This window comes from Pongo abelii, chromosome Y, assembly GCF_028885655.2.
Source record: "Pongo abelii isolate AG06213 chromosome Y, NHGRI_mPonAbe1-v2.0_pri, whole genome shotgun sequence".
NCBI classification, from domain to species: Eukaryota; Metazoa; Chordata; class Mammalia; order Primates; family Hominidae; genus Pongo; species Pongo abelii.
In genome coordinates, this window is record NC_072009.2 from 47,499,111 (window position 1) to 47,514,729 (window position 15,619).

Here is a 15,619-nt window from a genome sequence, read left to right on the forward strand (position 1 = left end):
GAAACATCGAGATTGTAAACCAAGTTCTTAGAGACCTTCCAAGATGTCAAATAAATGGTCTTCATCAGTCATTACCCTTATATTGCATTTGTTCAGCATTAAATGTCTGATGTTGAACACAATATGAGGACTTGTTAAAGGCTTTTCCACATTTTTAACACTTGTGGACTTTCTCTCTAGTATGAATTTCCTTATGTCTAATGAGGTGTGAGAATGAGCTCAATGCTTGGCCACATTTTTCACATTTGTAGGGTTTCTCTCCAGTTTGAATTCTCTTATGATTAGTAAGGTCTGAGAAGCACTTAAAGGCATTGCCACATTCCATGCATTTTTAGGATGTGTCTCCAGCATGATTTCTCTTGTGTTTAATAAAGGTTTAGGAGCAGGTGAAGGTTTGCCACATTCTTTATATTTGTAAGATTTCTCTCCAGTATAAACTTTCTTATGTTCAGTAAGGCTTGATAACTTTTTAAAGGCTTTGCCACATTCTTCACATTTGTGGCATCTCTCTACAATATGAATTCCCTTTTTTATAGTAAAATCTGAGAACAATGTACAGTGTTTGCCACATTCTTCACATTTGTAGCATTTCTCCCACTAACTTTTTTTTTTATGTTCACTGAAATTTGAGCACAACTCAAAAGCTTTGTCACATTTGTTTTACTATGTGTAGAGGACAAACATTGAGGAAAGCCATTAAAACTGCTTTTCTGCCCTTGCAATAACCTGCACTTTGGTAGCGTTTCTTTAAACTTTTACACTGTTGGTGGGACTGTAAACTAGTTCAACCCTTGTGTAAGTCAGTGTGGTGATTCCTCAGGGGTCTAGAAATAGAAATTCCATTTGACCCAGCCATCCCATTACTGGGTATATACCCAAAGGACTATAAATCATGCTGCTATAAAGACACATGCACACGTATGTTTATTGCAGCATTATTCACAATAGCAAAGACTTGGAACCAACCCAAATGTCCAACAATGATAGACTGGATTAAGAAAATGTGGCACATATACACCATGGAATACTATGCAGCCATAAAAAATGATGAGTTCATGTCCTTTGTAGGGACATGGATGAAACTGGAAATCATCATTCTCAGTAAACTATCACAAGAACAAAAAACCAAACACCGCATATTCTCACTCATAGGTGGGAATTGAACAATGAGAACACATAGACACAGGAAGGGGAACATCACACTTTGGGGACTGTTGTGGGGTGGGGGGAAGGGGGAGGGATAGCATTGGGAGATATACCTAATGCTAGATGACGAGTTGGTGGGTGCAGCGCACCAGCATGGCACATGTATACATATGTAACTTACCTGCACGTTGCGCACATGTACCATAGAGCCCAAAGTATAATTATAATAATAAAAAGAAAAAAATACTACCGTTAAGCAAACAAACAGTATAAATATAAACACAATTTGTCATACCTGAATATTAAATAAAGCAAAAACCATAAAAAAAATAAAAGTAAGTTATTAAAGTCACAGCTTTCATATTTTATCAGAGTCACTTTTTGGAATGAATCTTTTATGTTGTGCTCCATCAATATCTCTGTAGTAAAATGAAAACAACCAGCTGAAATAAATGAACCAAAAAAGACAAAATTTCTCCCTCATTAGACTCAGGTGAATACACTTTACAAATGTGTAATTACACAAGGCACATTAACAAGGTGACAATAAAATACCACAGGGCCTAATTCTTTTATAAACATATAAATTTAACATAATATACTTACCAAAATGTCTTTGTGAGAAGTCCAAGAATCAGTTAAGCATTTGCAGCACCAAGTGAACAAAATGCCAAGAACCACATAGAAGTGTAATAGAATTATTTCATATTTACCCACTACACACATTTTTTATCCTATGAAAAGTGTAGAGACTGACAACTCCTGTCTTACCCCTTCAAAAATAAATAAAACAGTGACATGTCCATGCTTCTGGCTTTTTGAATTTTTACCAAAGACAAATTCCTATATTCCAAGACAGTGTTGAAAGGAAAGATGGTATACGTTGACTGAGACTAAAGAGAAATAACTGTTACAAAAAAAGAAAGACTTCAGTATCATAGGCAGACTACGGGTATCCAGCTGACTGCAGGATCTCAATGAGAAATATGTGGAATGGCTGAGAGTATTGGATCACACCTGTAATTCTAGCTATTTGGGAGGCTGAGATGGGTGGATCACCTGAGGTAAGAAGTTCAAGACCAGCCAGGTCAACATGGTGAAACCCTGTCTCTACTGAAAATACAAAAGTTAGCCATGCTCTTAGGTAAGCAGAGGCAGGAGGATTGTTTGAACCCAGGAGTTGGAGGTTGCAGTCAGCCAAGATCATGCCATTGCACTCCAGCCTGGGCAATAGGAGTGAAACTCCAACTCAAATAAATAAATAAATACACAAATAAATAATAAAAAAGAAGAAGAAAAAAACATGGGGAATCTTTTTTAACTAAAAAACACACAAGATCAGAAAAAACATCCAAAGAACAGGCTTGAGAGACTCCAAGAATCTCTAGCCTAAGAAATTGGTATCATATTCCCCCAAAGCCACTGAATAGACATTTTGAAATGTTGCTTTTTATTATGCAAATTGCAACCTAAGATTACAACATATACAAAACATCAAGATGATATGGCTTAATCAAGATAAAAATGAATATCCAGAAATCAGTTATAAAAGAATGGAGATATAAAAATTACCAGAGGCAATTTGGGTTAGTTTAGATGTATTTTAAAAAAATGCTAAAAAATTAAAATCACCACCTCAATGATGCTTAATCAGTAAAATAGAAATAAAGAAAAAAAGTAAATAAGTGAAACCAACAGAAAGATAAAAATCACAAAAGGGAATGAAAATTGTGCAGTAGAAGTCCAAAAAAAGACTAATATGTACTTCAACATTAGTAAAAAATATTAAGAAAATCAAGACGCTCAGACAGTTTCAACTAAGGTTAACACAAAGAGATTTCTAACAAGACAAAATGTATGCAATGTTTTGAAAGTCACAGAAAAGAAGAAAATCTGGAATTCAGAAAGAAAAAATAGATGTGTTATTCATATGTATGCTTCTGCAAGATTACCAGTAAATTTATGAATGTCAATCTTTTGTGCATGAAGGGAATAAGATGACATAGTTAAAACACTGAAATAAAAAGCCTAAGAAAGAATGCTAGAGCCTGCAAAATTATCCTTCCAAATGAAAAAAAAAATGTGGCTATATTGTTGTCTATATCAGGATGTAACTATGTCATGTCTTTAAGAGACTCATTTCAGATCTAATAAAAATTAGACTGAAAATGGCAGTATAAAAATACATTCCATGCAAGTGTTAATCAAATGAGAGAAGAGGTAACAATGTATTAAGTTGAAAACTGTTATATTTATATAATTTATTTTATGTCAGAATTCACAAAGGACAATGTAGGACATTAAAATATAGTAAGAGGGTTCATTCACTGAGAACCTACAAATGCAGGAGAGTTATTCCAAACATATAAATTAAACATTGACAGAATTGAATCAAAAATAGGCAGCAATCAGATAATGGAAGTATACATCAATACTCCACTTTCAGTAATAAATAAAGCAAGACAGAATATCAATAAGGAAACAAAAACTTGAATGTACTGTACAATAATTACACCTAAGAAATATATAGAGACAACAGAATAGACATCCTTTTCAATAGCACATAAAATATTTTCCTAGATGGACCACATGTGACACCACAAAAAAAGTCTTAATTATTTTTTAGTTGAAATTTTATGGAAAATTGTTTATAGCCCAGGTGGACTGGAACTAGAATTTAGTAACAAAAGAAAAACAGAAAAACTCCAAAAATATAAAAATTAAGCAACACAGATTTCTTTTTTTCTTTTGAGATGGACTATCACTCTGGAGCTAGGTTGGAGTCCAGTGATGCAATCTCAGCTCCACTGCAATCTCCACCTCCTTGGTTCAAGTGATTCCACTGACTTGGACTCCACAGTAGCTGTGACTACATTCATGCACCACCAAACCCAGCTATTTTTTTTGTATTTTAGTAGAGATGGCCTTTCATTATGTTGGCCAGGAGTGTCTGTATCTCTTGACTTCTCTGTGCACCATACTCAGCCTCCAAAAGTGCTGGGATTAGAGGTATGAGTCACCATGCCCAGACAAGAACATACTTTTAAGCATGCTGTTTTTCAAGGGTTGGGAGATAAAATATTATGAAGATGTCCATAATGCTTAAAGTGACCCACACCTGCAACACAGTCCTTTTCAATTTTTAATTTTACTTTTCCAAAAACAGAAAAAACTCCACAAAATTACTTAAGATTCCAATAAACCATGAAAAGCCTGACAATCTTAAATATATATATGGTATATGTAATGCTTCCTATACATATAGGATTACACATAACAATTTCCAAACACAAAGCAAACCTACATTAATCAAAGGATTTGCTATCGGTATGATAGTAGAACACCAAAGTCATGAAACAAAATTCAACATAGGTATAAACTCTTGAATAGACAGGAAAGACATCACCTAGGTTTTGCATTCAGCCATATGTCACAATTCCTTCAATAAGCAAGACCCAGGCAGGAGAGCAGAGTTACATTTCAATAAGCAAGACCCAGGCAGGAGAGCAGAGTGATATTTCAAAATGTCCTCTGGGTGGGGGACACAGGCTGAAGAGACACATCACCTAGCTGAAAAGACCAGAAATATGTAATAATATCCCCTATTGACAGGGCCCATACAGAAGAGTCACATTTTTATGATTCTGTCCCATTGATATGTAACAATAAACCCATGGAAAGGAATATGAGCCAAAAAGTCTCAACACCTGGATACTATGCCCAGTCATATGACACAATCTCCTCATCTTTGAGAGTGACAGGTTTAACTTTTACCTGAATGTGTATATTAGCGTCACAATCTCACATGTGTGTTACACCAATACATAACACTCTCTACAAGAGCTGAGGGTTTTTTAAACCTGCATAAGAATTGCAAAGCTCTCTGAGGCCTACTTGCTCCTATGGACTCACAAACTTACATACAGCCCTAAACTCAGGTTTGATAGTCATCACCTCCCCTATAGGCAGGGTTGAGGAGGAAGACCCATTATTATGCCTGTGGGCTGGGTCCAGAAATGAGTCACCATCCCAACTTTTGTCAGAATAACATATAAAAGTCAAACCTCCATCTTTGAGCTGTATTCTATTGTTAGACTCAGGACCTCAAACTTAGGCATTGTAAATGTTGGATGATGACAACTTTTGATTTCACCTGGGTGTGTAACCATGAGTCTCTATCTGAACTTTTTGCTGGGCGCTGTTATGAAACATTCTACTACCAAAGAGTTTGAAAAAATATAACTCAGTGTTGTAAGTTTCTGTGACCTTGGTAGAAATATGTAACCCAGGAACTTACCTGTTGCCCTAAGCCTAATGATGAGAGGTAAAATGTCTCCTATTGGCTGAATCCCAAAATAAGTTTGATCATCATGCCTGTGAACTAAAGCAAGATATATGTCGTAATCCCATATGTGGCCGAATAAGTATGCAGGCGGAAACATCACCTATATGGTGTGCCAGGCAATATGTCAAAATTCCTTCTCTAGGCAGGGTATAGGATATTAGGTCTCAATAACTGGGTGCTGGAGCCGGCAAGATGACAACATCTCACATGTGGAAAATATCCAGCCAAGTTAGGAGAGCCAAAACATCTACATTATGGGCTGAAGATATGTCAAAATACCTTCAGTGGCTCCAACATCATAAGGATGTTGGGCCGGAGAGTCACATCATAAGGATGCTGGGCTTATCAATATGCAATATGCCATAATTTCTTCTTTCTGCAAAACTCAGGCAGATGAGTAACATCATTGGGATGCTGGGCCCTGCTATAGGTCCAAATTCTTTTTTTTGTGGGCATTGTTCGGGAACAAGAGGAGAGTCACATATTCTGAGTGCTGGGATCAGCAATGTGCCAAAATCCTCTTAATGTGAAGCCCCAGGCAGAAAAATAGAGGCACATTTTTAGATCATGGGCTCAGAAATATGTCCAAATGTTTCCAGCAGGCAGGGCTCATTGAGATGAGGAAAGTCATATCACCTTGGGGCTTTCCTTCAAATATGCAGAATGTAACATGTAAGCAGAAACAAGGTAGAGGAGCCACATCTGTTTGGTGCTGGGTCCTGAGATATGTCACAAGGCTGTCTTAGGATATCATCCAGCAAAGGGAGTTACATAAACGAGGTGAAAATTCTCTGCTTATTCCACAATGCTCCATGTGAGTAGATCCCAGAGAGGGAGTCAATTCAACCAGGTGATAGCTGAAGAGACATGTCACAATGTCCTCTATGAAGCATAGCCCTGGCAAAAGAGTACCCTCACCTGTGTGCCTGGCATAGAAATATGTCACTCTCCAGGTCGGCAGGGCCCAAACCAGAGAGCCACATAACTTAGGTGACAGGCCTAGAGGTATGTGACAATGCCCTACTTTCAGCATGGCTCTTGTAAAAGTATACCCTCACCTGTGTGATTGGCATTGCGATATGTCACTATCCTTCCTTTGGGCAGGGCCCATTCCAAAGGTGAGAGTTACATCACCTATGAGGTGGACACCGGATTATTTCACAGTAATTTTTGTGGACATGGCACAGGCAAGAATGTAAGATCACCTGGCTGCTAGATCCAGTGATCTGTCACAACACTTACTGAGAGAAGAGCCTAGGCATGAGAGTTACATCCCCTCGGGGTTGACCCAGGCAGATGTCACAATTTCGTATGTAAACTGGGACCATTCTGGAAAGTCAAACCACACAGGTGCTTGGCAAATACGTATATCACAATCACACTTTCAGAAAACGTCAAAGGTGAGATTTATGATACCACACATGTCCTGTTTTTATGTGTGACAGTTGGCCGCAACCATGTGAGATGATGACAGTTATTTCTGTCAGCTGGGTTTGCATACAAGACTCACAATTTCATCTGTGTGCTGAGTGCTACATTGGTTCTACTTGTATAACCCAAAGGCATCATAAAGTATGTGTGAATGTTGTAATCTTTTGTGACCTTTGTACAAGAATGTGATCCATAATATCACACGTGTCCCTACACCTAATTATAAGAGCCTAAATATTGTATATTTGCTGAGTTCACACCTAAGAGTCATCATCTTTCCTGTGCGTCTTGTCTAGGTATATGTTACAATTCCATGAGTGGTTATGAAGCAGGCAGGACAGCCTCATCACCTAAATTATGGGCCTGAAATATTTCAATATTATCTTTGTAGACAGAGTCCTGTCAGAAATGCCACATGACTTGTGTGCTGGGTCCAGCTCTGTGGCACAATGTCCCTTGTGGGCAGTGTCCAGGAAGAAGTGGAGAGTAATATCACCTAAATAACAGGTCCCAAAATATGTCAAAATGCCTCCTGTTGACAGGACCCAGGAAAGAGAGTCATATCATTTAGATGCAGTATTTAGAAATGCTACAATTACCAAATTAAGCAGGGTACAGGCAGGAGAGGAGAATCATGTAACCTAGATGATGTGTTCAGAAATATGATACAATCCCTCCTGAGGCCACTGTTAAAATAGCATAGTAAAATCATCAAGTTACTTGGCCAGGTATTTGTCAAAATTTCATTTGTGGGCTATACCTAGGGAGAATTATTAAATCTCTCTGGAGCTAGGCAAAGGTATGTTTCACAATTTCACTTGTGGAAAGATTTAAGAATTAGAGTCACCATCCTGCACATGTCCTGGCTCCAAACATATGGGTTGCTGTTAGGCTTTTGTTTTGGTCTCAGGTATATGACACAATATCACCTGTGGCCAGAAAGAAGGCAAGAAACTCACATCACCTACATGGGTGCAGGTCCAGTGAGATGTTGCAATGCACCTGGTGGACAAAACCCTTGCAGAAGTGGCAGATCACTTGGATGCTGGTTTCAGTGATATATTAAAGAAACCCTCTGTGGGAAGGACTTTGGCATGAGAGAAGACTCATTTCATCTAGGAAATTGGCCTAGATTATGTCACAATGACCATTAACTGCAGTAACAAGGCTAAAGAGTGAGCTCACCTTGGTGCTGTGCCCAGGAACATGTCCCAAGCTCCCTGTGGTCAGGACACAATGAAAAGTGAAGAAACATCACCTCAGTGCTGAGCCAAGTGATATGTTACTATGTTGGCAGAACCCCCCCAAAAAATCTCATCTCCTGGGTGCAGTAGCCTGTGATGTGTCACAATGCTCTGTAACTGCAGGGCCAAGACAGTAGAAGGGAGTCACATCACTTACGTGATGGACCTAAATATAAGACACAATTCTCTTTTTAGGCAGTTTTCAGGCAGGTAAATCACATCACCTGGGTGATGGTCCCAGTGATATATAAAAGTGCCCTTTGTAAGCAGAGACAAGGATGGTGTTATATATTGATTAGGGGCTTGTTGTGCATATGGCAAAATTTCATCTGTGGTCTGGGCCTAGAAATGTGCATCAAATTACCCACGTGCTGGGCAGAGTTACATGACCTAATCACACTTTCAAGAAGGTTCAGAAATAATTTTCAGTCCACTCAGGTCCTAGCTTTGGGTATGAGAATCAACACATTCTATGAGTTGGGTCATAGTACAGGAGTCACAATCTCAGCAATGGGAAGATCCATGTGTAAGAGCCCCAATCCCGCTTGAAGACTGTGTTCTAATAAGAGAGACACAGCACCACAGTTCTGCTTAATCTTGGTTCAAACATCATGAAACACCTGTGGATCAGATTCATGTACAAGTGTAATCGTTTCAAGAGTCAATGGCTTATGTGTGTGAGATTTAGCACTGCATTGGTAGGCTCTGTTCATGGGTGAGAATAACAATTGTGTCAGCTTGGTGTGCATCCAAGAGTCACAATACCACCTGCTTTCGGGTGCCTGTTATGACACCCTTTGTACCACTCAGGCTTTATATGATACGCCTGAGTGGGATACTTTTCTGTGTATTCTTACAGGTGGGTGATAGAGAACTTTACCCATGACCATAGAGTTATTATTGTGCATATGAGCTGAATCCAAGTATATGTCCCAATTTCCCCTTTGGACAGAGACAAGACAGAAGAAGAGGCTAATCATCTGGATTCTGATCCAGGGATACATATTAATCTGCACTGTAGGCAGGACCCAGTCAGAAGAGTCATATCACCTGGGTACAGTCTCAAGTAATTTGTCATCATGCCTACTGAATACAGGGCTTAAAAAAAGTGGATAGTCAATGTCTCTTGGGACTGGGCTCAGCACATCTTCTGGGACTCTCTTGGCGGAGTCCAGGACAAAGAGGAGAGTCACATCACCTAGGTTTTTCACTCACTGGTATGTCACAATTTCTTCAGTGGGCAGGATTCTGCAGGAGAGTAGATTTGTATTACCTAGATGCTTTATCTAGTGATACGTCACAGTGTCCTTTGTGGGCAGGGCACTGGCAGGAGAGACACACCACTTAGCTGATAGGCCTAAAGACATGTGATAATATCCCCTGTTGTCAGGGTCCAAGCAGAGGGTTAAAGTATTATGATTCTAACCCAGGGATGTTTTACAATGCAACCATGGAAAAGAATTTAAGCCTAAAATTCTCAACACCTAGAGGTACTAGGCCTAGTGATATGGCACAATCTCTTCATCTATTAGGGTGACAACTTTGATTGTTTGTTTGGTGAGTATATAAGAGTCACAATCTCGTGTGTATTCTGGGTGATCCCATGACACACTCTACAACATACAAAGGCTTTAAGCAACATGCATGAGAGTTGCAATCCATTCTGAGGTCTACATGCTCCTATTGACTCACAATCTTACATACTGCTTTAAACTCAGTTATGATAGGCAACATCCCTCTTTATAGGCTAGGTTCAGACAGAAGACACATTATTATGCCCCTGATGTGGGTCCAGAAGTAAGTTACGATTTCACCTGTAGCAAGATCCATATATGAAAGTCACAATTCCATCTTTGTACTTTATTTACTTGTTAGACTCAGGACTTCAACAGCGGGCTTTGTAAATGTGGGATGTTGACAAATTTTTCTCTTACCTGCATGTGTAATCAAGAGTCAAACCTTAACTTTTGCTGGTCCATGTTATAAAACTCTGTGTACCAACCAAGGAGCTTATAGATTATGTGTTACTGTTGTAAGCTTCTGTGAACTTTGTACAAATTTGCAACTCATAACCTTACCTATTTTTCTAAGTGTAGCCATGAAAGGCAAAACATCTAATATTGGTGAAATTTCAATTTCAGTTCGATCATAATGCATCTGAAATGAAGCAATCGAAATTTCATACCATTTGTAGAAAAAAAAAATTTTGCAGAAAGGTAGCATACTTAGGTGCTGTGCCAAGCAATATGTCACAATGCCCTCTCAATGCAGGGTCTAGAAATTGGGGTTATGATAACTGGGTGCTGGACTCAGCAATAAGACACAAACCCAAATGTAGAAAATATAGGAAAAAGAAATGCATACTAATGATGAGAAGAAGATTACCTACAGAATAGGCCCATGGTATGTAAAAAATGCTTTGTTATTCTGGAACAGGCAAAAGAGTTACATCATCAGGGTGGGGGTCCCAGCAGTATGCCACAATTGTCTCTTTATGCTGGACCTAGTAAGAAAAGAAACGTCATCTTCATGCTGGGACCAGCGATACATCAAAGCTCTTTTTCATGGGCATAGTTCAGGAAAAAAGGAGTCATCTTACCTAAGTATTGGGCTGAGCAATATGTCACATCACCCCATTCTAAAGGCTCTTGCAGAAAAAAAGATTCACATCACTTAAGACACAGGCTCAGATATATGGCCCAATGTCCCAAGTAGGCAGGACTCATGCAGAAGAGAAGAGTCATATCACCTAGGTGCTTACTAGGTATGTGACACAATCTAACATGTGAGGTGAAGCCAGGGAGAAGAGTCACATCACCTTGATGCTGGGTCCTAAGATATGTCACAAGACTTCCTTAAGACAGGACACAGGCAACAGAGTTACAAAAAATAAGTACAAAAAATATCACAATGCTCAATGTGGGCAGGGCACAAGCAGGGAGTCACATCACCTAGGGGATTGGCCCAGAGATATGTCACACTGTCCTCCTTGAGTCATGGCCCTGGTGAAAGAGTACCATCACCCATGTGCGCAGCCTAGCAATATGTCCACTATACAGGTAAGCAGGACCCAAGCAGGAGAGCAACATCATCTAGCCGATAGGCCCACAGATTTGTTACAATGCCTTCTTTAGGACATGGCCTTAGCAAGAAAGTACCATCACCTCTGTGCATTATGTTGTTATCCAGGTAAGCAGTACCCAAGCAGGAGCACAACATCACCTAGGTGATAGGCCAAGAGATTTGTCACAATGCCCTCTTTAGGACATGGTACTAGCAAAAAAGTCCTGTCACCTCTGTGCCTGGCTAAGCCCTATGTCACTATCACCCACTCAGACAAAAATGTAACATGACCTGGGTGCGGGATCTAGTGATATGTCATGATTCTTAATGACAGCAGGGTCGAGGCAGGAGCTTCACATCACCTAAAGGTTGGCCCAGGTTGATATCACAATAACATATGTGGACTGGAACAAATCTGGAGAATAAAATCACACAGGTGCTTGGTGAAGATTTATATCACTCACACTGGCAGAAAATTCTGAGAATGAGATTTATAATACCACACATGTCTTGTTTTCATGATTGGCAGTTGGCGTCATATATGTGAGATGGTGACAGTACTTGCTGTCAGCTGAGTGCACACATAAGACTCACAGTTTAACCTTTCTCTTGGGTTCCGTTATAAAACTCTCTGTATGGGCCAAGGCCTTTATAAAACATCTGAGGCTGTTATAATCTTCCTTGTCTTCTTTTTTAGGAGAAAGTGATTTAATCACTCATGTTTCTGAAGCAAGTTATGGGACTCAGAAGTAACCCCATTTATCAGGTCCACATATTAGAGTCATTATCATGCCTGTAAGTTGTGCCTAGGTATATGTAACAATTTACTTTGTGGATTATGAAATAGGCATGACAGCCAAGTACACTAAATGCTGAGCCAGAAATGTTCCAATATTCTCCTTGTAGGCATATTCCTGGCAGTAGAGTTGCATAAACTGGGGGTTACAACCAGATATAGGGCACAATGCCCCTTGTGGGCAGTGTCCAGACAGAAGAAGAGATTCATATCACCTAAATTCTAGGCCCAGAGATATGTCACAATGTCTCATGTTGAAGGGACCAGGAAATAGATTCGTACAATTTGGATGGCATGATTAGAAATGCTATAATCCTCAGTGGAAGGAGCGTTCAGACAGCAGAGGAGAGTAAGAAAACTAGATGATGGGTCCAAAACCATGCGACAATCCTTCCTGAGGATATTCTTAAGACAGGAGAGTCAAATTGCCAAGGTGCTCAGCTGAGCAATGTGTCCAAATCTCATTTGTGGGCAACATTTAGGCAAGATGATTAAGTCACTCAAGAGATGGGAAATAGAATATGTCACAATAACACTGGTGGAAAGTTTCAGGAATGGGAGTCACCATCTTGGATGTGACCTGGCTTCAGGTTTAAGAGTCATGATTAGTCCTCTCATTTGCTCTCAAGTATATGGCATGATATCATCTATAGACAGAGGGCAAGCCGAAATGTCGCATCACTTGTGAGGGTGCTGGTCCAGTGAGATGTCACAATCTTTCTTATGGCCAGGACCCTGGAAGAAGAGGCACATCCCCTGGAAGCTGGTTTTAGTGATATATCAAAATTTCTTCTGTCGGGCCGGGCTTAAGAAGGTGAGGAGAATCACTTTACCTGTATCTAGGCAGTTGGCCTAGATATATGTCACAATGGCCACTAGGTGCAAAACCAAAGTATGAAAATGACCTCACCTTGGAGGAGGTGGGTTTATCAATATGTCACAATCTCTCCTGTGGTCAGGGTGAGGTAGGAGAGTAGAAACATCATCTAGGTGCTAAGCCAAGTGATACATTACAAAGCTTTCTGTTTTCAGAACCCAGAATGGAGTGTCATGATTTCTGGGTATAGTATCCAGTTATGTGTCACAATGCACCATAATTACAGGGGAAAGGCAGTAGAAGTGAGTCACATCACTTACGTGATGGACCTAGATAAAAGCCACAATGCTTTATATAGGCCGGAATCAAGCAAATAATACACATCTCCTGGGTGCTCGTCCCAGTGATACATAAAAGTGCCATTTGTAGGCAGGCCCAGTCACCTTTGCTTAGGTTTTTGGTCCACGCATGTCACAATTTCATCTTGGGTTATGGCCTGAAAAGGAGAGTCAAATTACCCAGGAGCTGGGCTAACTTTTAAGTCCTAATCACACACCAGAAGTAAGTTTCACAGTCCCACACAAGTCCTGGCTTTATTTACATAAGTAAACACCTCCTGTGAGTTGGGTCGAAGCAGAGGAGACACAATCTAAACAATGGGCATAATCCATGTAGAAGATGGCCATCCCACTTGATGGCTGTGTTCCAGGGGGAGAGTCCCAGCCTCACAGGTGTGCTGAACCATGCATCCCCAAACCACCTGTGAGTCAGACCCACATATGAGACGAACAATTTCAATCTTTTACTGCTCTTTTGGCGAGATTTAGTACTTTATTTGCAGGTTCTGTTCTTGTGAGAGAATGACAGTCGTGTCAGTTGGGTGTGGATCCAATAATCACAATAGCATTGGGTTGCTGTTCCCTGTTGTAACACTCATCATACTACTCACATTTTATACGATATGCTGGAGTGTCATAATACTGTGTGAACTTTATACCACTATGAGAACCATTACTTTGCTTATGGCCATAAGAATGGCTCTGAGAATCAAAATATCTCTCCTTTTTGGGTCCGGGTATGATAGTTATATTATTGCATGGTATCTGAAGCTGGGTATATGACAAAATTTTACCTGTGGGCAGAAAGACGGCAGGAGAGTCTCATCACCTGGATGGTGAGCTCAGGATACATTATAATCTTAGAGAAACAGAGAAGACTCACATCATCTAGGTGCTGGGCTCAGCAATATGTAATAATCCCCTGTTTTGGCAGACTCCAGAATAAAGAGGAGAGTTGCATTACCCAGTTTTTGTAGTCAGCGTTATGTCACAATTCTTTTAGTGGGCAGGACCTAGGAAGGAGAGAAGAGTCACATTTCCTAGATGATATCCCCAATGATGTCACAATGTTCTTTGGTGAAAGAGCACAAGCAAAATAGACAAGTCACCCAAGAAATAGGCTCAGATATACGTGATAATATCCCTACTTGGCAGGATCAAGTAGTAAAGAGTCACATTATTATGATTCTGACCCAACGATACATCACAACGCACACATGGGAAACAATTAAAGCAGTTTTTACTGCTGGGTACTAGGCCCAGTGATATGACAATATCTCCTCATCTTTTAGGGTGACACCTTTAACTGCTAACTCCTATGTATGTAAGTCACATTGTCACATGTGTGCTGGGCCATTGTATGACATCCTCTAGAACAGCTGGGAATTTTATGCAACATGCATGAGACTCACAAACTACTCTGAGGTGCACATGCTCATTTTGACTCTGAATATTATATGTTGCCTTAAACTCAGATATGACAGTCAACATCTCCCATTTATGTTTAGTTCAGGAATGAGACTTATTTTTATGCCTGTGAGCTGGGTCTAAAAATGAGTGACGGTTGCACCTGTGGCAAAATCCACAAAAGAGAGTCACAATTCCATCTCTGTACTGTTTTACTTGTTAGACTCAGTATCTCAGCAATGGGCTTTCTAAATGAGGGGTGGTGACAAGTTTTACTTTCAATTGTGTGTGTAATTGAGAATCACAATCTTAACTTTTTGCTGGGCCGTTTTAGGAAACTCTCCGTACCACCCAAGGAGTTTATACAATATTAATTATTGTTCTGTGAGCTTTGTACAAATATGCAACCCAGGATTTTACCTATTGCCCTAAGCCTTGGAATGAGAGGCAAAATATCTTCTATTTGCTGAATCACAATGTAAGTTTGACCATCATACCTGTAAACTGAAACAAGGTATATTTTATAATCCCATTAGTGGGCAAAAAATTACAAAAAAGAGTAGCATCACTTAGGTGCTGTAGCACACAGCATGTCACAGTGCCATCTCCAGGCAGAATACAGAAAGTGGGGTCACATTATCTGGATGTTGGACCTAGCAACATGACACAATTTTACTTGTAAAAAAAATAATAAACTCAACCAACGGATGAAAGCCAAAACACTTACACATTTGGCTGAAGATATGTCAAAATACTCTCTGTGGCTCTGGCGCCGGCAGGACTGAAGCATCATTAGAGTGCCGGACCTACCATTATGCAATCACTCCCTCATTTTTCAGGACTGTAGTAGAAGAGTAACATCCATTCTGAGTGCAGTAGGTGAAACTTTCCCTTGGTGGGCATGATTCAGAAAAAAGGAAATAGTCACATAACCTAAATCCTGGTCTCAGAAATACATCACAATTTCAGCATTTTAAAGGCTGAGGCAGGGGAAGAGAGTCATGTCACTTAGGTCATGGGCTTAGGAACATG

The 15,619-nt window shown here is 39.9% G+C and overlaps 1 pseudogene; it reads right to left on the bottom strand.

The window, feature by feature from the left end:
- Positions 1-64: 64 nt before the first annotated feature.
- Positions 65-15,377, bottom strand: LOC129053286 (zinc finger protein 736-like; annotated as a pseudogene).
- Positions 15,378-15,619: the final 242 nt, after the last annotated feature.